The sequence below is a fragment of the Aulonocara stuartgranti genome, assembly GCF_965226115.1.
Source record: "Aulonocara stuartgranti genome assembly, chromosome: 13".
Lineage (NCBI taxonomy): Eukaryota > Metazoa > Chordata > Actinopteri > Cichliformes > Cichlidae > Aulonocara > Aulonocara stuartgranti.
This window is the reverse complement of record NC_138949.1, coordinates 35,452,472-35,476,467: the sequence shown is the minus strand read 5'-3', so window position 1 is coordinate 35,476,467 and position 23,996 is coordinate 35,452,472. Positions and strand designations below refer to the sequence as shown.

Here is a 23,996-nt window from a genome sequence, read left to right as displayed (position 1 = left end):
ATAGACAAGCTCGCACACACTTCCTGTGCTTTCCCCACCAATTTACACTGCAGCAACAAACTCCACACATCCTTGGGCCATTTCAAAGTGGTTGCGATGCGTTCAAAGGCATTAAAGTAAGAGTCAACTTCACTTTCTCTGAAAGGTGGCACTAAAGCAATTTGCCTGCTAGCATCAAATTGGTCAGAGGAGAACGAATCAGAAGATTTATTCACAATTTTACTCACTGGGGTAGAGGTAACATTGCGCTGTCGGGAAGGATCCAGCTCCATAGCCCTTATGCGGAGATGCATAAGCTCAACTTCTTTGGACTTAGTCGCAAGCTCCACCTCTTTCAGGCGAAGGGCGAGCCCAAGATCCTCCGTAACCAATCCTGTTGATTGTCCGGCTGGGCTAACGTTTGGGATCTGAATGGCAGCAGGAGCCTCCGCCCCTGGCGACACCTGTCCACTGGGAGCTTTTGGGATGGTTGCAGCAGCTTCTGCTCCCGCATCCACCACCAAACCTCCAGTCGCCTCAACCGGCCGAGGTTTCGACTCCGCAAAAACCCCCTTATCCACCAGCTGAGCTGTCAGGCACTGCTTAATTTCTGCCTTTTTAGCATGTAAAGGCACACTAACATTAAACAAATCTGCCACCAACAACAAATCCGCCTTTGTGCATCGATCCAACTTATCCACGGTGGGTTGTAGTGCAAAATCATCCACATCAAAAGTCATTGTGACTCACCCCCAACACTACAAGAAAACTGCCAACCAAAAACTGCAGACAACCCACAAAATACAATGAGCAAAAAGGATGGCAAAAGAAAAAAAAAAAGGACGAGCCCCCACTTTATGTTACGTCCCAGTCTAGGGGTACAGGAACGCACCATAAGTTTGAAAAGACTGCCCCGCCCTGGTCCCCAAAACCATACACAAAGGGAAACCAATTCCTTAGTGAATCGTGTTTTATTATCTACACTGCAAAAATGAAGCTCCGGGGTGAACAAAGGCCAAAATAACAAACAAAACCAGCTAAGTCAGGAGAAGGTGTTATCTAAAACCCTATGTGAAATCAAACAACAAACAAAAGACAAGCGCTACACCTAACTCCCTAACTGAAATAAACAGGAGAAAACAGTGCAAGGAAAAACAATAAGGCAGCTCACCCCTTCTGTTGCAGTGCTAATTACAAGGTGCTATTTACAATGAAAACTAATGTACACACTATATACAAAACTCCAAAAAAGTCGCACAAAGTCATAGGCACAAAAGTCTCAGGTTTTGGAGGCCAGGGTCAGGTCTGCTGCTGCTGTCAGTGGCTGCCCCGGGACAACTGCTGGTGAGGGATTTGAAGAAGATCACATGGCCAGGGGACCAATCAGCAGCCGTCAGCTCATCCACTCCGGGACCTGCAAAGACTTAAAGGCACAGACAACAACAGCCACCAAAACAGATTATGGACAGGGCCATAACAGGCAGTACCTGTGGACTGACAGACCGGGGTGGTGGTCCCCATCTTTAAGAAGGGGGACCGGAGGGTGTGTTCCAACTACAGGGGGATCACACTCCTCAGCCTCCCTGGGAAAGTCTATGCCAGGGTGCTGGAAAGGAGAGTTCGTCCGCTAGTCGAACCTCGGATGCAGGAGGAACAATGCGGTTTTCGTCCTGGTCGCGGAACACTGGACCAGCTCTTTATCCTCTCCAGGATACTTGAGGGTGCATGGGAGTTTGCCCAACCAGTCTACATGTGTTTTGTGGACTTGGAGAAGGCATTCGACCGTGTCCCTCGGGGTGTCCTGTGGGAGGTGTTGCGGGAGTATGGGGTGTCTGGCCCATTGCTACGGGCCATTCGATCCCTATACAACCATTACAAGAGCTTGGTTTGCATTGCCGGCAATAAGTCGGACTCGTTCCCGGTGGGTGATGGGCTCCGCCAGGGCTGCCCTTTGTCTCCGGTTCTGTTCATAATTTTTATGTACAGGATTTCTAGGCGCAGCCAAGTGGCGGAGGGCTTTCGCTTTAGTGGCCTCAGAATCTCATCTCTGATTTTTGCGGATGATGTGGTTCTGTTGGCTTCATCGGGTGAGGGCCTCCAGCTCGCACTGGAACGGTTCGCAGCCGAGTGTGAAGCAGCGGGAATGAGGATCAGCACCTCCAAATCTGAGGCCATGGTTCTCAGCCGGAAAAGGGTGGAGTGCCCACTCCGGGTCGGGGATGAGTTCCTGCCCCAAGTGGAGGAGTTCAAGTATCTCGGGGTCTTGTTCGCGAGTGATGGGAGAAGGGAGCCGGAGATCGACAGACGGATTGGGGCTGCAGCTGCAGTAATGCGGACGCTGCACCGGTCCGTCGTGGTGAAGAGGGAGCTGAGTGTAAAAGCGAAGCTCTCAATTTACCGGTCGATCTACGTCCCTACCCTCACCTATGGCCACGAGCTGTGGGTAGTGACCGAAAGAACGAGATCGCGGATACAAGCGGCAGAAATGAGCTTGAGGTGGCTGGCCTCTCCCTTAGAGATAGGGTGAGAAGTTCGGCCATCCGGGAGAGGCTCGGAGTAGAGCAGCTGCTGCTCCACATCGAAAGGAGCCAGTTGAGGTGGTTCGGGCATCTGACAAGGATGCCCCCTGGGCGCCTGGGTGAAGTGTTCCAGGCATGTCCCACCGGGAGGAGGCCCCGGAGCAGACCCAGGACACGCTGGAGAGATTATATCTCTCGGCTGGCCTGGGAACGCCTTGGTATTCCCCCGGATAAGCTGGAGGAGGTGGCTGGGGAGAGGGAGGTCTGGGCCTCTTTGCTTAGGCTGCTGCCCCCGCGACCCGGCCACGGATAAAGCGGATGAAGATGGATGGATGGATGGAGAAAACTAAACAGCAGTGATGTTTGTAGGGTTACTGAAGTTGGGCTAGCTGGTATATAATGATGTGCTACGTGACCGCTAGCGACACTGCTATGTTAGCATAATATAAACAAGCTAACTTTTTTTCCACTGGATAAAAGTTAACGTGAGTGTTCTCGGTGGTCAGGAACAAATGTAATCGCATGGCAGGATGCTGTAAAAGGACCAACCTTCAGCCAGGAGAACAACTGAGATAATCCATCCACAATACGAGGTTAGTCATTCATATACTGCTGCATGGGCTGGGCTGTAGTTACATCCTAAGGTTTTAAAAAAAACTGAGCTTAAATAAATGATTAGTGGTAATAAAAGCCGAGGGAGGTCAACAGTGATCGCTGACTGTTTTAGGAGCTTTTTGAGATCAAATAGAAGAAAATACATAACATTAAACATGTTAACAACACAAAAGCCATATTAAACGCAGACTACTTTAGACCCGGAAGTAGGATTCGTCGCGTCATCACTGAACAACCGGATTGTCGTATTTTTCGAACTAAGATGCTCTTAAATCTGGGTCCTAAACTTCGTACGCTTCAGGTCAAACGAACCCTGCAGCATCACTGAGAGTTAAAAACTGTCTAAATTCTTTCATCTTTAATAAAACGATCAGCGTTGCTGCTTTACCAGGTGTAACTATGAAGTTTAACTTCCAGGCATCCATGAAAACAAAATGTATTACATTTAACGGAGTTAGAAGTTAGCAGGAAGCTAGCGGAAGTTAGCTCGCTATTTTTGCTAGTTACCTAAGCATGATATAGCATGTTCTGACTGAGAGATTTCTGAAAAAAATCAAACGTACAGCTCTGCTATCACTTCCAACATAAATGAAGACAGGAAACTAAACAGCAGTGACGTTTGTAGGGTTACTGAAGTTGGGCTAGCTGGTATATAATGATGTGCTACGTGATCGCTAGCGACACTGCTATGTTAGCATAACATAAACAGTGAAGCTGGAGGACGAACACTAAGAATTTTCCACTTATAAAAGTTAACGTGCCTGATAGTTAGAGACAAATGCAATCGCATGGCAGGATGCTGTAAACGGACCAAACTTCAGTCAGGAGAACAACTGAGATAATCCATCCACAATACGAGGTTAGTCATTCATATACTGCCGCATGGGCTGGGCTGTAGTTACATCCTAAGGTTTAAAAAAAAAACTGAGCTTAAATAAATGATTAGTGGTAATAAAAGCCGAGGGAGGTCAACAGTGATCACTGACTGTTTTAGGAGCTTTTTGAGATCAAATAGAAGAAAATACATAACATTAAACATGTTAACAACACAAAAGCCATATTAAACGCAGACTACTTTAGGCCCGGAAGTAGGATTCGAGGTTAGTCATTAATATACTGCAACAACATGGGAATAGAGCAGCTGTGCGAGAATTCAGCATTAATGAATCAATGGTACAGAAGTGGAGGAAGCAAGAAGAATGAGTTTAATAAAGTTTGATTTATCTGACTGCTTTGTTTCGCTTAATGTGCCTTATAATCCCGTGCACCTTATGGTCCGAAAAATACGTACTGCACACTGCAGTTTAATGTTGCAAAGCACCTCTTTTTAACTTCAGTGGATATTATACATGATTATGCTCAGGATATGTCAGCCCATTTCTACTGGAAATGCCTTTTGGTTAAACTTTCAGCAAGGAATTTGCATTTGCACTGTTAAATTTCTATAAAGCTTTAATGTACATAAAAACCAGCTTCTTGTTTAAGTGAAAATAAATGGAAGGTTGTCCTTTTGCGCATGTTGTGGAGTTGTATTTTGTCTCGCATCAATTATATCGTCAGTTATATCGTTATCGCAAATTTTCAAATATATATCGTGATAAATATTTTTGGCCATATCGCCCTGCTCTACCCGTGTGTACACCTGTGTGGATCAGCACGCTTGTATTCAAAAGGTTTCTCCATGTACCGACCTGCTAGGGGGTGTGGGAGTCATAGCCCCGTCCCCCAGGGCATGAAACTGGTATGGAGGAGATCCAGGCCCCAGAGTACAAGGACCCAAGGAGGACCACCAGGGGGGGCAACTGTGCCACCCTCCTGGGAAGAGCTGAGTAGAGCCCCAAACGAGAGGTCACCCAGCAGCCACGGAGCAGAGGCCAGAGGGGGTTGCAGTGACGTGCCCGCGGGCTCTGCCAGCAGCCAGCTGTGCCAGAGAGGACCGAGCCCCAGGCCCAGAGACCGGAGGCCTGAGGACACCCCACCCCCAGAAGGAGCCCAGCCGGGCCACAGGCACCAGGCCCCACCAAGCGGCCACCAGGAGTGAGCCGGTACATACATGAGCGCCCAGCCCCAGACACCAAGAACCACCAACCCACCAACGTCTGAGGGCATCAGCCACCGGCAGTTAGTGTGGTGAGGGGAGATAGGCCTCCGTGCTTTAGAGGGCCTGAGATGTACCCAGAGAGGTTTAGTCTAAGACCCAACCTGACATATAGACACAGACAAATAGGCGCACGCAGACACAAATGTGCATTCCCACCCCCATATACACAAACAAATACTTGGCACTCACCCAACGTGGAGACAGACACAAATAGACGCTGCACAGACAGTCGCACTCCCCAAACATACTCTATATCCCAGGTCCAGGTACCCCCACCCCAGAGACGCAAACCGTACCCAGACCCAGGAGATGTAACCCTTCTCTCTGGGGTGGAGGAGAGCAGACCGCCTCCTTATCTGCAGTAGCAGGGAGGCCCCGCATCCCAGACCCCAATCCGACGGCCAGCACCTCCTCCCAGCCCCCCAGCCCAGACGGTTAACAGAACAGGGCTGAATGAAGACCCCAAACCTCCCTCCGCCCACTCATATGTAGTGTTGCTGCATGCTGTTCTAAAGTGCATTTAAAACTCAGGAGGGCATGGTGCTTCCTGCCAGAGAGCAGCACGGCTCTTCCTGAAACCCTCAGTGTCTATATGCATTTAAAATGGGTAGGGCACCAGCGCCAGAGGTGGGTTTGAATACACAGACCATCCTCTGGACGCTGTATAACGTGCCCACCCCCAAGCTGTATAATCGCGACCGTACAGTGGATCCAGCGGACTCATCTCTGTCTGAGTGAGGAGGTGAGGAGGAGGTGAGCGGGATCCAAGCGATCCTCGACTGTGTTCTCACGGTTCCCGACTTGAAGAGCATGGCAGTTATGGTTAACACAGCCGTGGCTATTATGAGGACGAATCTCCACCTCCTCCAGTCCTTGGTCTCACCTGCCATAATCGATGCTTTTAGGAAGATAATGGGCTGCGGGCCCAGGAACTAGCGCGTCTCATGATGTCCTCCAGTGCCTCCCCCTCGGTGCTGCAGCCAGCTCCCAGGAAGAGAGAGCGCTATTCTGGACAGTGGCCTGAGGAGCTTCAGTTTGCGGAAACAGTTCAGCAGCAGCCACATCAGCGGCAACCCTGCAAGCTAGCATTACCTCCTCAGCCTTGTAGTCCCCAGGTGATTAAGATTAGCACCGTGAGGCTCCTCCCAATGGGTTAGGGTTAGGATTAAGCTCGGACCCCTGTGGCTTCCTCCTGAACAGTAACTCAAAGGGACAAAATCCAGTGGAGGCCTGCTGCACCTCCCACACTGCAAACAACAGAGGGTCTAGCCAGCATTCCCAGTTGCGTTCATCATCATGAATGAACTTATGAATGGTGGATTTTACGGTTTTGTTCAAATACTCTACTAACTCGTCAGTCTGACGATGATAAACACTCATCCAAACAGACTTAATACCCAATAATTCATGCACTTCCTTTAATGTGTAAGGCCCAGGTCAGTCAGTGTCTTTTTGGGATGCCTCATGGGGAGATGACCTGAAACAATGCCTGTGGCTAAAACTGCACCTCTGCAACACCATGCATTGGGATATTGCGTGGCATAAGCCACCAGAACTAATACAGAGTGATATCGCCCATTCATCTTCAGTGGCCCAGTGAGGACCCTTCATTAACAGTAATGGATGTAAAGCCACTTTCAGCTGACATTTCGGGCACGATGCACACCATTGGTGCATATCCCTCCGAATGTAGATTAAAAAGAATCTGGCTATGATTCACTCCAGGGTTTTATCATACCCCATCCCGTGTACGCTATGGTAGCAGCATCAGATGATCTCGCATCACTACTGAACACAGCCTAGACAGTCCCTAGCAGTCATGAATGCATCCCCACACATTGTCCCAATACCTCTGGGCAATCTGCTCCCAGAATGAAGCAATGTGTCAGGCTGAGGTTAGAGGCAGCATTAAACCCTTATATTTAATTTCCAGTGGCACTATAGTATTATTGTGGGTGTTATACACCAAACCTCCATTAAGTCTTCCTTCAGCAATGCCCGACCATATCACGGTTGGGTGGACCATGGTCTGTGAACAGTCCACCATAGCATATACCCCCTTGGCACCTTACCGGATCACTGTATGTCCCTCCTGGACTGAGGAAAGGTCCCAGAGCCCCGTCAACATGGAACACATGCCCCTCCTCCATCAACGGGCACTCCCGAGACAGGTGTCACGGCAGCCCACACTCTTGCCTTGGTCTTTGTGTGGCACCCTGCGGATGCAACACCAGGGGCCGCCCGGACCTGGGGAGAAAGTTCAGAAAAAATGGGTCACTGGCCCACAGTGGCTGCTCCGCAGATGGTGGTACCCATTGTGCCGTCTCTCCACGAATTGCTTGAGGAACACTACCTCCAGCAGCTGCACCTCCCCCCTCAATGGCATGGGCTGCAGCCACTTTGCTGCCGCAACCTGCAGCCATCAGGCAAATGCTAAAGGTCAGTCTTCTGCTGTCATCTTGCTGCACAGGCCCGCCAGTGGTAATCCTCTGGGGGAAAGATTACTGCTTTGCACACGTCCAGGAAGCGCCGTCTCAATGATTTACCCTAGGAGCTGTGCAGCTCCAGTAAAGACTGTGGCTCAGACCTGTGTATGTGTATCACGTACCCCAACACACACCACACACACACAGTGTGTTTGCAGGAAAAGTGAGGATGTATTTATTTCACTACCAAACTTAGGGACTGACACTGACATAGGGAACTGTTCGCAGCTGCCCTGCCAGTCTCTGCTCTGCAGCGGAGCCACCGACCACACACCACCACAATGTACTCATGTCATTGAATGAAACAGTTTTATGCCATCTTCCTGTTTTATTTGAAGCCTCAGTGTTTACTTTTGCACAAAATTTATTGCGAAATTATTTTAGAACAACCTGTTTTCCTTGATGGTGATTGGTCCATATTGTCCTGATGAAACAAAGCCTCGGTGAACAATGAACGGCGATGACCACCACTCGAATACTCATTATACGCGACTGGGTCTTAGGCTTTGTTTGGCCACCTACAGTACTGCCATATGTATAGGCTGTACGAATCTAGGGAAAAGATGTCGGTCAGGAATATTTATCCCAAACCCTCTGCTGTTGGAGCAAGTCAAGATTTGTGTCTGCATTTTTGGAGCCTTTAAGTATGCTCCTAGTACATCAACAGTCAATTAATGAGGGGATGTCTTATGTGTTAAGCAAACACAGCTGCACAGCAAATCTAAAGGGAGAGAATGGGATAAATACACTGAGCTGCAGCAAGCCATGGATAATGAAAACAAAGCCACATGCAAACAAATTTAAAATGGTGCTGGCTCAGTGTTTGGAAGGGCATGTTTTACGCCTAATGTTGAAATTTGTGTGCAAGATGAAGAGATTTAAATTGTATGCACCAATAATGAGGCTGCAGCATCTCAGCGCCCAGATAGAAGGCTACATGTCAATTAAAAAAGATGAGGAGTGCTTAAAAAATGATCGTACTTTTAGCATCATATAATTGGGCTCACTAGCGGTCAATCTTCCCATATGAAAGCGAGCTAGTCAATAAAGGCACACAGCAGCACATTGTCACCAAACAAAACAGAGCAGTCATATAAAGGCACAATGAATACCCAGAGGAATAAATGAGGTATGAGAAGAATTTTGCCCTTCATCGCTCCTGTTTTTGTTTTTCTCAATTGGAGCAACTTCTTTGACAAGTGTTTTGCAAGATGGCATTCCTCAGTCAGCGGGACGTTTAAGACTCTTTTTTTCTGTCAGGTTGCTTGCATCAAAGAGAAATCACAGTCTTACCGAGAGATGAAAAGGAATCACACTTGGAAATGTAGAAAGAAAAGGTTGAGGCAGTCACAGTCAGCAGCTGTGAATGACTTTGCTTTAAAACGTATTTCACATTTATTATCCTTTATGCCTTTAGACCGGCGTCGATCTCCAAGCTAAAGTATTCACATATTCTCATACAGCCAAAACAAAAGAAAGTCATTCAGTCTGGTAATGTCTCATCTAATCAAAACACCCATTTCATTTCACTTCTGCCATACAAAAAATGCCCTTGGAGCTTCATTAACTTTCAGTATTGAAAAAAAATCTGATTTTGCAGATGTGATAAACCATTGTGTGCACAACGTCTAAGTACCTCTTGACATGTATTTCTTATTAAGACTATGCACTTAGGCATGATTCCAAAAGTTTAGATGGTAGCTCATGTTCTTTCTCTTCATTATTCATGATGATCTAAATAACTATCTCCTGATCTGAAAGCTACTCTACCTAATAACTATTTCAGAATCCCTAATTAGCAGTTTAAGGCATGTGTCACTTCCTAAATGGCTGGTATTTTTTGCCTACTAAAAATGGTAAAGCTTCAGATTATTTTTTAGTCCTTACAAAACAAACAGTGTTATGATTTTAAGGTTGGCTGATTCAAACTTGTTTTTTAATGATAATTAAGACAAACGAGAATTATTATGAAAATGCCAGTAATGCATACAGCATCTATGTAGCAGAATTTCCGGTCAGGCATTCACAGGAAAATCTTTGAAATGTAAACGACTGCCTGCTCTTCAGTCAGCAGTTGAGGACACACAAGTAACAAAATATATGTTTCATATTTGAAGGGCACTTTTACACAAAGAACCTTTATTGGATTTTATTTGGTCATTTTCTAATTTTTTTTTATTTAACTTGGTTTGTTTAATCCATGCAATGTGAGTAATTACATACAAGTAATGTATAGTTGCAGTCCCACCTCCAAAATAACAGGATGTTTTCTTGTTTGTGCAGTTTACTGTTACCAGCAAACATATCAAACCATTTAGAAAGGCTTGTTGTGTGAACCAATATAAAGTTAATAATTATTACATTAATGCCAGATCGATATTAGTGTGTTCTGCTGTGTTAGTGGCTCCACACTGTCTCTACCAGTAACTGCACATAATTCTAGGGGAATGTATATATTTATATATATTTGAAGATTTTAAGATGGAAGATGAAATGTCATCAGTGGTGTCAACATCGATTGCAGCTGCTGCCTTGACCCTAAAACATAAAGATAGAGAAATCTGCCTGCCTACCAGATTCATTGGCCCTATCCTTTCTCCCTGAACACAGCGTTGCACAATATTCTCTGAAACAGAAACCTGGTACTTTGTTACGGGGTTAAACCTTTGCTCCGTGCTCCGTCTAAGTCTGCAGTGGTTGAGCAAACATCTTGCTTGATTTACATGTAATCATATTCTGATTTGCTATTGTTCCAGTCCATAATCAAAAGCCCAAATCACCACCGGGAATTATGGTGCTGTCAGTCATAGATTAGCATATGAAGCCTGGGCCAGGGGCATTAGATAGAAGAGCATTGGACTGTGTGGTATTAAATCCTTGGGAAATTTTGTCAGCGCCGCTTGCTGTGACTGTTAAGCTCTGGGGCCCCCATGTGGTTTCTGCAGGTATATTAGCAAAGGTCAGCCAAAGCCCCAGAACATCAAGAACAAACTATTAATCGATTTGAAAGAATAATATTTAATTACGCAGTAGTGTTAGGGTGGTTTAAAATAGAAAATAAAGGTCTAAAACATAATGTAACCATTGCACTTAACTTAGTACATCTGATTTCCATTTGAATCCCTAAATTGGGCTCTAAGATTTTGAAGCAGATTTGGGGCCCGTCATGTTCCCAGCCACCTTGATGTAACGATGGCTCTGTGTAGGTCTTCTGGGGCATTACTGTGTTAAACTGCATTTTCAACAATTAGATTTTTTCTCAGTAACTGTAAATAATTTCAGTTACAGATATTATATATTTAGCTTGGCAATTGCATGAATGAATATGTCTTGGGAGAAAATAGTAACTGTTGTTTTTGCATTTATCTTTGTGTGTCCCGGTGATGCCAACAATTCATGTTGGACGTGGAGCTAATAAATCTCAAACAACAGTTGCTTTCATTGAAACAGAGAAGAAACGTGTGATGGTAAAGCTGATTAAACACACGTGTGTGCATTGGTTTAAAAACGGCTCTTGTATTGTGATCAAGCTGTACTGTTCATTATGTATATTTCTATTGACGGTCAATATGCGGTGTTTAACAGTATGTTGCTATGGAAAATATGGAAAGATGAAAAGCATCTTTAGGTAAAATACAACCTCTGCACAGTGAAGATTAATTTGTTGTTGTTTCATCTCTAAGAAAATTAATTTTTATACAACAGTAGAGTAGAATCTGAGTATAAATGCAGCTGAACAGTTTTGTCTAACATCTTCTGAAAAGATTTCTTGACCGATTTTTACACCACTGATGCTGGATTGTGTGCGTTCATGAATGCTCAGCAGTGAAGCTGCATTTAAGTGAGCTGTTGGTGGAATTGTTGCAAGTGACCTTAGAACAGCTAAATATGGAGTTTTCATATTTGCGTTGTTGTGTATTAATTTACCAGGAGCCTTTGACCCTGGAAGGTTGCTGGAGGCCCTGATAGATGTAGAAATAAATGGTACAGAATGAAATGCCTGTTAGCACAGTTGTTAATACAGATAAAGAATGGCTCATGTAAAACCACTACTAACACCACAACACTAAACTTCTGTACACTGAGCTCAACTGCACAATCTTTTCTTCACCCTCTGCGTATGAGTTTGAATGCAAAATGAAAAATTTGTCTTCAAGCCATTTTTGAGTAATGAAACATTTTGAGATGAACTCCTTTTAAATCATTCTAAAATTCTCTTATTTTCTAATCAATTGTGTTTATTTATTTTAAAGAAAACTAACATTTTTGCTTATTTAAATCTGAAATTGAACTTCAAGTCAGTTAAATAATATACAAAATAATTTCTATATAACGTGTAGATAACTATAGTATAAATGTTTGTTTTTTAATTACACATGCTTTCCCCAAAATGTTTTGACAACAACAATCATTATGCACAAATGAATTTCAATAATTTTTTTCAAATTGAAAATCATCCAATTCCAGCCTATGGAGGTGCACAGCATTTAATGCTACGTATTACACATGTCAGTAATTTGCTATACAGTCACACCAAACAGACTCCAAACCAGAACCTGAGCTAAATGATATTGCAAGCTTCAGCAGCCTTTATTTTAGCCTCCTGAGACCTGGTGTCCACATATGTGGACATCATATTTTGGGTTGTCTAGACAAAAATAGGACTTTATACTGCCACTGTTCTATCAAAATTTAAATCGAATATCCTCATATGTGGATCCCATTTTTCTCAGAAACAAAAATCAGGTAAAAAAAAAACAAAACAAAATCTGGTAATTCTTTGTTTTTACATTCATCGTGTTCCAATCAACCCAAATAGCAAAGAAATTAAAAATGCATGCCATGAAAGAGTTCGAGTCTTAGGAGGTTAAACCAGCTCCTTGTTTTATTGAGTCTGGGCAGTCGCTGCTTTTATCAAGACACATATAACATATGTCAGCCATGCTGCTTCAAGAAATAATTTTTTTAGCCCAACATTACAAATCACCAATGCTTCTCGAGAAGCTTCACATCCTGCACAGCACGTTGAGTCCTTAGACGCTTTCAGATGAAGAGAAAATGTTACAGAAGCTTCAAGAAGACAAAGAAAATACTTTCTTTTCTTTTCTTTTCCAAGCCAGATGTTGTCTGAACAAAAAAAGCAACATAGCAGACTAACAATACAGACACTGAGATAAAAAGAAAAAATTCAAAACATGCAAAGAACATTGTACAACAGAACAAAATTACATCTTCATCGCCATGAAGGAACAGGTGTCGTTGTAGATACAAGAAATTTCATAGACACAAGTTCAAGGAGTTCAAGGCAAGACTTAACTGTGTTATTCACACATTTAGAAAAGAGAGGAAGAGGAAAGCTAAACCTAGTAGACAAAGATCATGAAAATCAGGGGTTACATAGTCTTTATTTTCATCCACTGACTAATGAAAAAAACTGCAGTTGGTAGAGGAGGTGGGGGTTTGGGGAGACACGGACACATTGTCAGGGCTGGGTTGGCCGGTGTGCTTGAAGAGGAGACCCAAAAGCAGATACGCAAGGCACCAGACTAAAGTTTAACAAAAAGCGAGCCATTTATTCAGGCTGACAAGAAACTCAAAAGGCAAAGGTGAACCGAGGCAAAACTAAATTATAACCTGAACTGGGCAAAAGTTAGACATGGAAAAACACTAACTATAAACATGAGCATGAATCAAAACATGGTTTTGATTCGTCAACAGGAAATCCGTGGAACAGAAAGACACAGACGACCCAACGATGAACAGAAGGAGGCAAAGGACTTAAATGCGCAGAAGGATAACGAGGAAGTGGAAACACAGCTGACACACATGAACATGACGCCACAAGGGAAGCAAAAATAAACACACTGAACATGGAAACACAAGACTTTCAAAATAAAACAGGAAACACGGAGAGACGGAGACTGACAATAACAGGCAGACATGAAACTCATAAGAGGAGACAGAACGATACAGAAGGACAGGAACATGGAAACAGGTAAGGGGAACGAGACACAAATCACAGAGGACAAGACACATAAACAAGGGAGCAAGGGTGAAACTTGAACTAAAGAAAACCTAACAAAGAAATGCTAATAACACACTAGAACTTAACATTAATGCATCATGAAGAATTAAAAAATACAAAATAAACTCAAAATGCTGGGTCACAGACCCTGACACACATACACTAAGATATAAAAAGAGAGGGGTTAAAGAATGACTCAGTTTCTGTAGAGGTCATCCTGGAATGTAACAGTTATATTAGGTGCAAGACAAATGGGATGGCTGTTGCTCAGGTGTGAAGTAAGTCGTTTACCAATCAGAAGGTCCCAGGATGGCCAGCCCATCCAGTACATGTGTCAAAGAATCCTTGGGTGAGACACTAAACACAGAGTTGCCACTGATGCATTCACTGGGGTGTGTATGTGCATATTCTTTTATATTAGACATAGATGAAAGCACTGCATGAATCTGTGTGTAAATGAGACTTGTAATAGAAAGTACTTTGAGTTCTCACGGGGCAGCTTCACTGACATCTGCTGGGCTGTGCTGGACCAAATGGATATTGGACAAGATTGTGCTAGAGCAATCGGTGGAGGGGCTACCAGCGGAAATACCGCAATGGGTCCATTACCACCGGCCATGAGCCTGGAGGCAGCAGTCACGCTGGCAGAGGACCACCGGGTTGCCAGAGCCAAGGAGCTTGAAGGAGGCAGCCCGGATGCCCGGATGCCAGCGCTGAGGCGCAGGGTCCCTACACCTGCACCGGTAGAGCAGGCCCCTGTGCTACGTCCCACCAGCCTGTTTTTTTCCGCTTTCCCTCCACAGGGGCAAGCGACTGCTGCTGCTCCCGAGTCATGGAGAGATGCATAGACTCCAGGGCAGGAGTGCTGGAAGTGTGGGTGGCCGGGACACCACTCTAGTGGATTATGCAACGCGATACCCGGAAGCAGTGCTGCTGGGCATCATTTCTGCAAAGAGTGTGGCGCAGGTGCTGTTTCAGGTCATCTCCTGAGTTGGTATTCCAAAAGAAATACTGAAAGAACTGTACGCATTATTGACATTAAATCTGTTCGGACCAGCGTTGACAACCCTCAGATTGACGGGCTGTTAGAACGGCAGAATAAGACTTTAATGTCCATCATTCAGAAGTTCATTCATGAGGATAAATGCAATAGGAATTGCTGGTTAGACCCTCTGTTATTTGCAGTTCGAGAGGTGCCCCAAGCCTCCATGAGATTTTCTCCCTTTGAATTGAGTACGAGTGCCAGTGCGAGTGTAAATTACTCGCCGCGTGACCAAGGCGAGTGGGGGACATCAAATTTTGATTCATCGGTCCATAATACCTTCTTCCAGTCTTCATTAGTCCAATGGTGGTGTTCGATAATGCAGCAAAAAGCTCTTTCTGATAGATTCACAACATGGCTCATCAACTTCATCCCTCTGTAGTTTCTATAGCTTAGCTGTCAACTGATCAGCTGATGGTGAGTTTGATCAGCTGGCAGAGGAGGATGCTGGACAGACCTGGCACCCCCAAATGTATTGTGAAGGTGCACTAGAACTACCTGGAAGAGGCCCTGGGCCAGGAGATCTTCAACTCCCACCTGAGGCAAAACTTTGACAGGATTTCAAGGGAGGGTGAGAACATTAAGTCTGAATGACCGTGTTCTGCCCTTTCATTCCTGAGGCTGCTACAAGGAGCTATGGCCTCAAGATGGATGGCGAATCTCATGGTGATAATTCCCGAACCAGTGGACACTTCTTCAGCTTGATGGCGAAGGGAATCATCAAGCTGAAGAAGTAGTCTTACTGGGCTTGATTAGCCTAGGAAACTTCTGCAGCAGCTGATGGGTACTGGCAAAGTGGAATGTGGCTCGGTTGGTAGCTGAAGGTGGAGGTTCAGATCCAGTCCCTGCACCTGCTGAAAGACTGCTTCTACAGTAACTCCAACCAAAATAGTTTTTTAAACCATGAGGGTCCAAAAGACTTGTTCTACACAACAGTGTGGGGTTTTTTGTTCCTGGTGTAAAAATGTGGTCAGAGGACTGATTTAAAAAGTGGGGTCTTCCCTGCTGAAAATGTATCTTTATGGGTTGGTTAGAAGACATTCGCCTCTCACACCCCTATTCTCTGTACACCATCAGGTCAGGGGGCTGGGAGGAGTTGACAGTCTGGCCGGGGTCCGGGACGCTGGGCCTCCCTGTGGCTGCTGGGGCGGAGGCGGTCTGCTTGCCTCCACCCCAGGGAAAAGGGTAGTATCTCCTGGGTCTGGGGGTTTATTGCCCCCTTGGGGGTAGCGATACTTGGACCTGGGAGTACAGAGTATGTTTGGGGAGTGTGAATGGGTGTATAGTGTTCATTTCTGTTTGTCTCCATGTTGGGCGAGTGCTGAGTATTTGTATTTGTGTGCATGAGGGTGGGAATGCATGTTTGTGTCTGTCTGTGCCAGTCTATGGGTCAGGTCGAGTCTCCGCATCCGCCTCTCTGGGAACATCTCAGGCCCCCCCAGGTGTGGAGGCCTGTCGCCCCACCCCACCACACTCCCTGCCGGTGACTGGTACCCTCAGCTGTCGGTGTGTCGGTGGTTCTCGGTGTCTGGGGCTGGCCACTCAGTTATGTACCCGGCTCACTCCCGGTGGCTGCTTGGCGGGGCCTGGCTGGCGCCCGTGGCTGGGTCAGGCCACTTCCAGGGGGTGAGGTGCCCTTGGACTTCGGGCCTCTGGGACCAAGGCTCGGTCCGCTCTGCTGCGACTGGCTGCTGACAGGGCCTGCGGGCTTGTCACCGCAGTCCCCTGTGGCTTCTGCTCCGTGGCTGCTAGGTGACACCACGTTTGGGGCTCTTTCGCACACATGGTGGCGAGTGGACAACGACGGTTACTTTTTGAGGGTAAAATGATGTCTGTGGACATAGCAGCAGTTGAAAAATATTTTTGTTTTATTTCTGCAGGCCCTCTCACTGAAATGACCAACGTCCCATAGACCAGAGGTTCCCAAAGTGTGGGGCCCGCCCCCTAGGGGGTCATTGAAGGGGGGGCGCGATACGAAAATAAAATAAAAGAACGCTTGGACACTGCTAGCATAATGGACTCTTTTTTTGACGGGGCTCCCACACAAACGCAAAGCAGGAGATGAAGCGTCGCTGAATATGTTTCCAAACCAACTTCATTCTAAGCCAAAGACGAGAAAATATGGTGAAGCAAATCTTCCCTTTGGCTTCACCTGCACAGGTGCCGAGGTAGGTCTCCCTGCAGGATTGGTTTTTGCTGCATCGGGAGCAGCGCTGGGCTCTTCAAATCACGGACAAACAGCATCCCACAGCTGTTTAAGTTTTTGAACCCATTTTGCACAGAGAGACATTTTTTGAAAAATGTATTAATTAAGCAATGTTGAACATTATTACACAGGAAAAAAAACCAACTACACGTAAAATAGTTACACCGTGACGCCTCTGCGTTTGTAATGGAGGGACAGTAACTGCGTGTGTGTGTAAGCGTGTAAAACCTGCAGATAAACTGAAGACCTGTAGTCAGATTAACAATATTTTGTCTCTATCCGCGATTGTAGAAATTCATCTCATGTAAACAATAACGTAGCGCACAGCGTGACGTGAAAAAAGTTACATACCTTTGACGTTGCGTGACGAACTCTGTATTCCTCGTGCACACGTAAACGCAAAAAAGGAGTTTTAAAAAATCTCTGTTTTCAGTGATTCGAAACGCCGTTTACGTCCACTGACTGGACGAAAGGTCCAAACACAGCTGTGTTTTCAAAAATACCCGTGTAGGTGTGGATGTAACATAAAAGAGTTAGTGGTTTATTTTATTACTACCTTTAATTTATTGCAGTTTACTTTTATGTGTTTAATTGTTTACTAAATGTTTGAGGTGTGAAATAAACTGGAGTTTGAAAACAAAATATGGGTGTGTGTGGTTGGAGGAGGGGCGAACCACTGCCATAGACACTCAGTATAAACTCTGAAATGGGTGAAAGAAAGCATGAAACTTAAACTGGAACTGAAGAAAAACTATAAGAGATTGACAAGATAAATACAAGCTCAATGTCAGTTCAGTGTCTTGGCTTCTTTTTAAAGATTGAACGGTGTCTGTAGGTGAATGTATGTGAAGGTAGTTTGGGTTTAAAGAGGAATACGTTGAATAATGATTGGAAGAGTCTCCCCATTCAAATACACGATAATGTTTTGTTGAGTAAGTTGAATATTTAAAAAAATGTGTGTTAAATGAGAAAAACACAAGCTAACATATCCATAGGAAGAGGAATCTAATGTTAGTTGAATGTGTTTTTTAGAGGATTGATCTTAAAGGAGATAGCGGGTGAAAAATGTACAGAATGTGATATTACAAACACAGAACACATATCCTGAAGAAAATGCAGTGTGAATGCTGAGAGCTCAGTGGTTTGAGCTGAATTTTTAGAATTGCTTAATCTTTGGTACAAAAAAAAGTTGAATGAGCTGAAATACACTGAACCGTTCACCTGAAAACCAACAGAATGGTTGAAAGCTGAAATTCACACAGAAGATGTTTCAAAGGTGGAAAGTAGCTGAACATCTTTGAAATGCTACACAAAGCTCTTAGGTCAGTGGTAACGGACTTCTCCGAAAACTAGGGATGGTCCAGCGCTTCAGAAGCACCATGTCGAGGCTTGGTTCAGCTGGCCAGAGTCATGTGGTGAGTGAAGTTCGTTTGGTACATCACTGCTTCAGTACCTGATTCAATGGTCTATAAGGAAGTGAATCACTGATAGGATTTGTGGTGTGTTTAGGTGGTGATCTTGTGCGAGCGACAAGGAGCCAGTGGAGCAAGTGAGGATCTTCTGCCTGTTCATAAATAAACATTGTTTACATTACTATATATAATGTTTACAAACGCCAAGAAGTCACAAGCAAAGTGAGAGAACATCAGAGCTCATAGTCATAACCCAAGATCATGTACAAATATGTGTGTGTTTATATGTGGGACTCCTCCCACCAGAGGATGTGGGTTTTTCTCTCCCCTCCCTCCCAGGTAAAAGGAGTTGGGGGGGGGGGGGGGGGGGTGTCTTGACAGACACAGGTGCTGAGCGATTGAGTGGAAATGGTTCCTGTTCCCGAGATGGATTACTGGATGAACAGCAAGCTCTTAACCGCCAGATGACAGATACCTCGCCTCTCTCCTTGACGACTCAACACTTTGTGTTTCTGACTGACGAAGTTAATAAACAGCTGCATAGCATTTGCAACTGTTCAGTGTTTTTGGCTCTTTCTTGGTCGGAGCTGAAGGCGGGAGCCGCGTTTCTGGTTCTGCCCAGGTTACCTCCAGGCCGAGGGCGTCACAGACGTTTAAACAAGGAAGGTCTATTCATCAAAATGTTTTCTTAGTCAAAAAGAAAAAGCAATATTTCACCCCCTTCCCCCCCCAAAAAAAGATTTATATTTGATATTAAGATAAGACAATGGTAGCCCAATATCAGAAAGAACTGTCACACAATATTAAATATAAACTGTCTATTGAGCTCTGTAGTGTGGGCAGTTATAACAAAGTTCATTTTAACTCGTAGGTTCAGGCAGCTGCTCTTCATATTTTTGGCCACCAGATGTCACCAAAGGGGAGTGTGTTGAAAAGCTTTGCGTGATGAACCTGTCTTACTTACCGTGGGGGAGTTCAAGTCCATTTTGAAAGAAGCAGAGAAAAACGCTTTTAGTCAGTGTGGCTGATAGGTTTGTAGCTTGAACCTATCCGCTGGAACGTTGAAGGCAATATAATTACACAGCAAGCAAGACACGAAGTAGGCAAAGTTCTTCATGTTTCTCGTGCACGGGAGAGAACCGCACAAACGCCGTTCCTTCGCTTGACCCCAGCTGCTCTCGTCCGTTCCCCCGTAACACTGCTTTTTTATTGAGGTTACATGAATATGCATAGGTTCATTAACATATGACGTCTACATACACACAAAGAGTACCGTGTGTGTGTGTGTGTGTATAGCCACGTTTATCCTACCATAAAACAATAAGACAAGGTACGACCTCTTCCCATGCTCCCAGGATGTAGGTGTGCATTCTAGTGTGGAATACACACCAAGCCTTTGTAGCCTGCTAAAGATCACACAGCCTATCACTACACAATTGATTATACACCTCTAAGCATATATGGTTAAATATTTCTAAGCATAATTGGCAATCAACAATACAAAACCTAACAGTGGCTGTTTTTAATGATCTGCTATTGTACATTTTGCACATGTTTGTATAGAATTTTGTGTTAATTTTTTATTGTTATATTGTGCGTTGAAATGCATTTTGACTTTTGCATCCATGATGCCAGGTCTCTCTTGGAAATGAGATTGACCTTTTCTCCTTTAAATAAATAAATTATTAATAATAATTTTCTTTAAACTTAAAACAAGCATCAGTGCTTCATTTGGCCGTAACTAGAAACTAGCCAGTGTCTTCATCAATCAAGTTTACACATCACAAAAACAGTCTTTCTAACTTTACTTACAGCTTTATCCACCATTGCTGCTTTGTGAATTTTGGACCAAATGCATTCTGGGATACTTGGCTGCACCTAGGATACACAAACCACCAGCGATGCTTGATAGCATGGGCAGAGTGAGATCAAATCTGGGCATGTTGAGTGCATTTCTATTGGTCTGCTAGTAACACTGGACTGAAACGCAGACAATGGAGCCGAAGGTGGATGTTGAACAGAAAGCGAGCCTTTATTTTAGCAGAACAGAACAACAAACAAAAGCATAGAACAACTAACACGGAGCTAACAAAACCTATCCTGAGAGAACTAAACAGGGCCCTGTTTCAGGAAGCCGGTTTAGTGGAAAAACTGAGTAAGTATACCCTGAGTTAACGAAAACTCTGGGTTTTCGGTTTCACAAAGCGAGTTCAGCTGCAGCCTGAGTGAGTCACTATGACGACACACTCCGTGAAGCTAACCTGCCCCCTAGCAGGTTTACTACAACTAACCCTGACTGTCTCCGCCCCTTTGTCGGAAACCTGACAGTAGGAAGTGTCGGACATGGCGTGCCACTTCCTTGAAGAGCCAGTAGATCGTGAAGCCCAAATTCTCCGCAGAGCTCTCCGCCGGGAGAGAGTGATCAGAGCGCGTTTGGACATTTTATCATTTCCTGATGATTTCCTGTGCGAACGTTACCGTTTCTCAGCACAATCTATAATTTATTTGGATAACATCCTCAGGCCATATATTACGCATGTGACACATCGCGGACATGCTCTCAGTTCATTGCATATTATTTGTATTGCACTTCGGTTTCTTGCAAACGGGAGCTTTCTGTATAATATTGGTGACGCTGAGCACGTTTCCAAGGCTACCGTCTGTCGGGCAGTCAGGAATGTTACAGTTGCACTGAAACGTCTCCTGTACTCGTTTGTGGTGTTCCCCGGTCATAGACCCACAAGATTTATCAAAGAGGGATGCCACAAAATTGCAGGTATCAGGATGACCAAAACTTAATGTATGATGTGGTGATACTTGGACTACTACTTAAATTGTACATTTATTTTCAGGGTTCCCAGGCGTGATTGGCTGTATAGATGGCACTCACATTCCAATCATTGCTCCTTCAGTAAATGAAGGAGACTATGTGAACAGGAAGTCTTTCCACAGCATTAATGTACAGGTACATAGTTCCCTGTAGCATTTCAAACTAACAAATTATTTCATTATAGTAATGGATGCTAATTTGTGTTCTCTGCACTGTGAAGATCATATGTGATGCTGCCAAACATTATCACAAATGTGGAAGCCAAGTGGCCAGGCTCTGTCCATGACTCACAAATATTCCGTGAATGTACACTGAGCACAAAATTTGGACATGGTGAGTTGAGAATACTTTAAAATATATAAAGACCAATTGCTTCAGGGACATTTGAACTGAAGTGTATCCTTCTGTCTTAGGAGAGTTCACTGGCTACTTGCTTGGTGATAGGGGGTATCCATGTTTACCCTATTTGCTTACCCCTTACCCTGACCCTGAACCGGGCCCACAGCAGCGATATAATCTGGCTAATTGCAGGACAAGAGCCAGAATTGAAATGACTATCGGAATGCTTAAGGCCCGGTTCCAGTGCCTGCAAAGACTCAGGGTCACCCCAGAAAGGGCATGTGACATTATTGTGGCATGTGTGATTCTTCACAACATTGCCACAATTAGAGGAGAACACTGTCCTTCTGAACCAAACATCAGCAGTGATCCAAACCATGAACATCCTGACCCTCCCACGGACATACAAGATGGAAGAGCAGTCAGAGACACCATATGTCACAATCATTTCCTTTGACCCATCACCTCAACATGTTGAAAGAAAAATAAACAGATTTTTTGTTCAACTGGCTTTATTGGTCGCCTGTATTTCCTGTACACAAAGTATTAAAAGATGTAAACCTCATAAAGTGTCTCTGTTGCTTCCTCCTCTGTAACAGCTGTCAATGTTTCTTCATTATTTTCCTGTAGTAAAGAAATAAACAACATTGCTGTTCTACTGTAAACTCATATAATCTGTGGAGTATTACTCACAACTGCATGTTGGTCTGGCTCAACAGGAGGCTGCACCAGATGCAGTACACCATCACCATCAACTGATAGAATATGAGGTTTATACAGGTCACTTATAACTTACAAGGGACCAAATGGCAATTAACAAACATACCAATCACCTTACACTTCATTGTCATTATGCTCTCAAAGACAACCAAGACTGAGGGAAGGCAAAATCAGTCGGAAAATAACTTCACTACAAAATAATCCATTATGGTAAAGAGTTTATCAAATGAATGAGCAGCACTGCAAAGGTGACTGTGAAGAAAGGATGTATGCACATCATGTATTATTTTGAATTTACCCCTTATGTAGGCACTTGTGTCTTGCGGGGTTATTGCCTCAGAGGATGTCCCCGCAGAGATGCCTTCGGCCACAGGGCGCCCACTGTTTTGGCTGAGGGCCAACTGCTCAGCCTCTGTGAGTGGTGGTGGTGGAGGACCCCCACCTGTTTTTCGGGCCTCCGCTTTTTTTCTGTTGGCTATAACGGGTCACATTTGAGCATACAGAGTAAGCAAATATGTACTTGTAATGTGCTCAGATAATTTCAATAAGTGCTTACAGAAAGAAAATTAATGTAGCCTCTAACTGCAATTGATTTACATCGGACAAACAGACCAAGCACTATGGCTCATAATACAATTACACCTTACCTGTTTGGACTATATTTTTATATTTCATTTTTACTTGCTGCCAGGCACGTTTGGGGCCTGTTGGGTTGCACCTGCGCTCACATCACATCACAACATAAAATGTATAAAATAACAAATAAAATAACATATGATAAAATAACGTGTTAAATGGGTGGAAATCCCTCGATCAATGTTTAAATTAACACTCACGCATTGACTCTGTCGGCTATGTTTTGCCATGCATGCTTTTGCAGCTGTGGCTGTGTTACTTTTTTCCGCGGAATTTGCATGTTATCGGCATATGCTGCCATCAGAATTTCGGCCTCAAGCGCTGTAAAATACATTGACCGCGCCTTCTTTCCCTCCGTCTCCATGGTGACTCGCTTAATCTGTGCTCCGCTTATCAGGGCTTTATGTATCCTCGTCCGCGCGCTTCACTTGGGGTTAAAGCAACTCCGCGTTGACTGAACTAATTGTTATCAGCCTTTCTGAAACCGAATATTCCGAGTTGGACAGTTCGGGGTTACTCAACCCTGAGTATCATTTTTCACTCTGAGTTTTCCAAACCGGCTTCCTGAAATAGGGCCCAGTACATGAAACTAAAAACCTGAAACATGAGGGAAATACACAGATGAACCAACAAGAGACAAAGGAAAACACAGCCTCTGTATATACACAGAAGGTAACGAGGAAATACGTCACAGAAGGGGGATACAGCTGAACCTAATCTGACAAGACGAGACAGGGAGGACGCAAAACTGATTGCATTCACACAGGACATAAGACCGTCAAAGTAAAACAGGAAATACAAGACAGTGTCACGGCCTGGAGGATCAGCAGGGCGCTGATCTGCAGTTTCTGCCTTTCTCTCTCTCGTTCTCGCCCTCTCATTGCGGGTTCACGCCCTCGGCACACGCCCCTCACAGGAAGAAACACCTGAGCCTCATTAGTGTGGCCAGCATTTAGGCCAGGGAGCGACTGCTGTTCTTCGGTGGATCGTTGTATGTGACTCGCGTTAGTGAAGGCAACCCTCAGCAAGTTTTCCCTCGTACGGACTTCCTGTGTTTCCTGTGTGGTGAACGTCAGAGAGAGAGAC

The 23,996-nt window shown here is 44.6% G+C and overlaps 1 long non-coding RNA gene across 1 annotated transcript in view; it reads left to right on the top strand.

The window, feature by feature from the left end:
* The window catches only part of LOC309721067, an 81,684-nt gene extending 77,185 nt beyond the window's left edge, over positions 1 to 4,499 (top strand). Inside the window, exons 2-3 of the long non-coding RNA XR_014280645.1 lie at positions 3,866 to 3,972; positions 4,214 to 4,499. This is a non-coding gene — a long non-coding RNA (uncharacterized lncRNA). The remainder of the gene's footprint in view (positions 1 to 3,865; positions 3,973 to 4,213) is intronic.
* Positions 4,500 to 23,996: the final 19,497 nt, after the last annotated feature.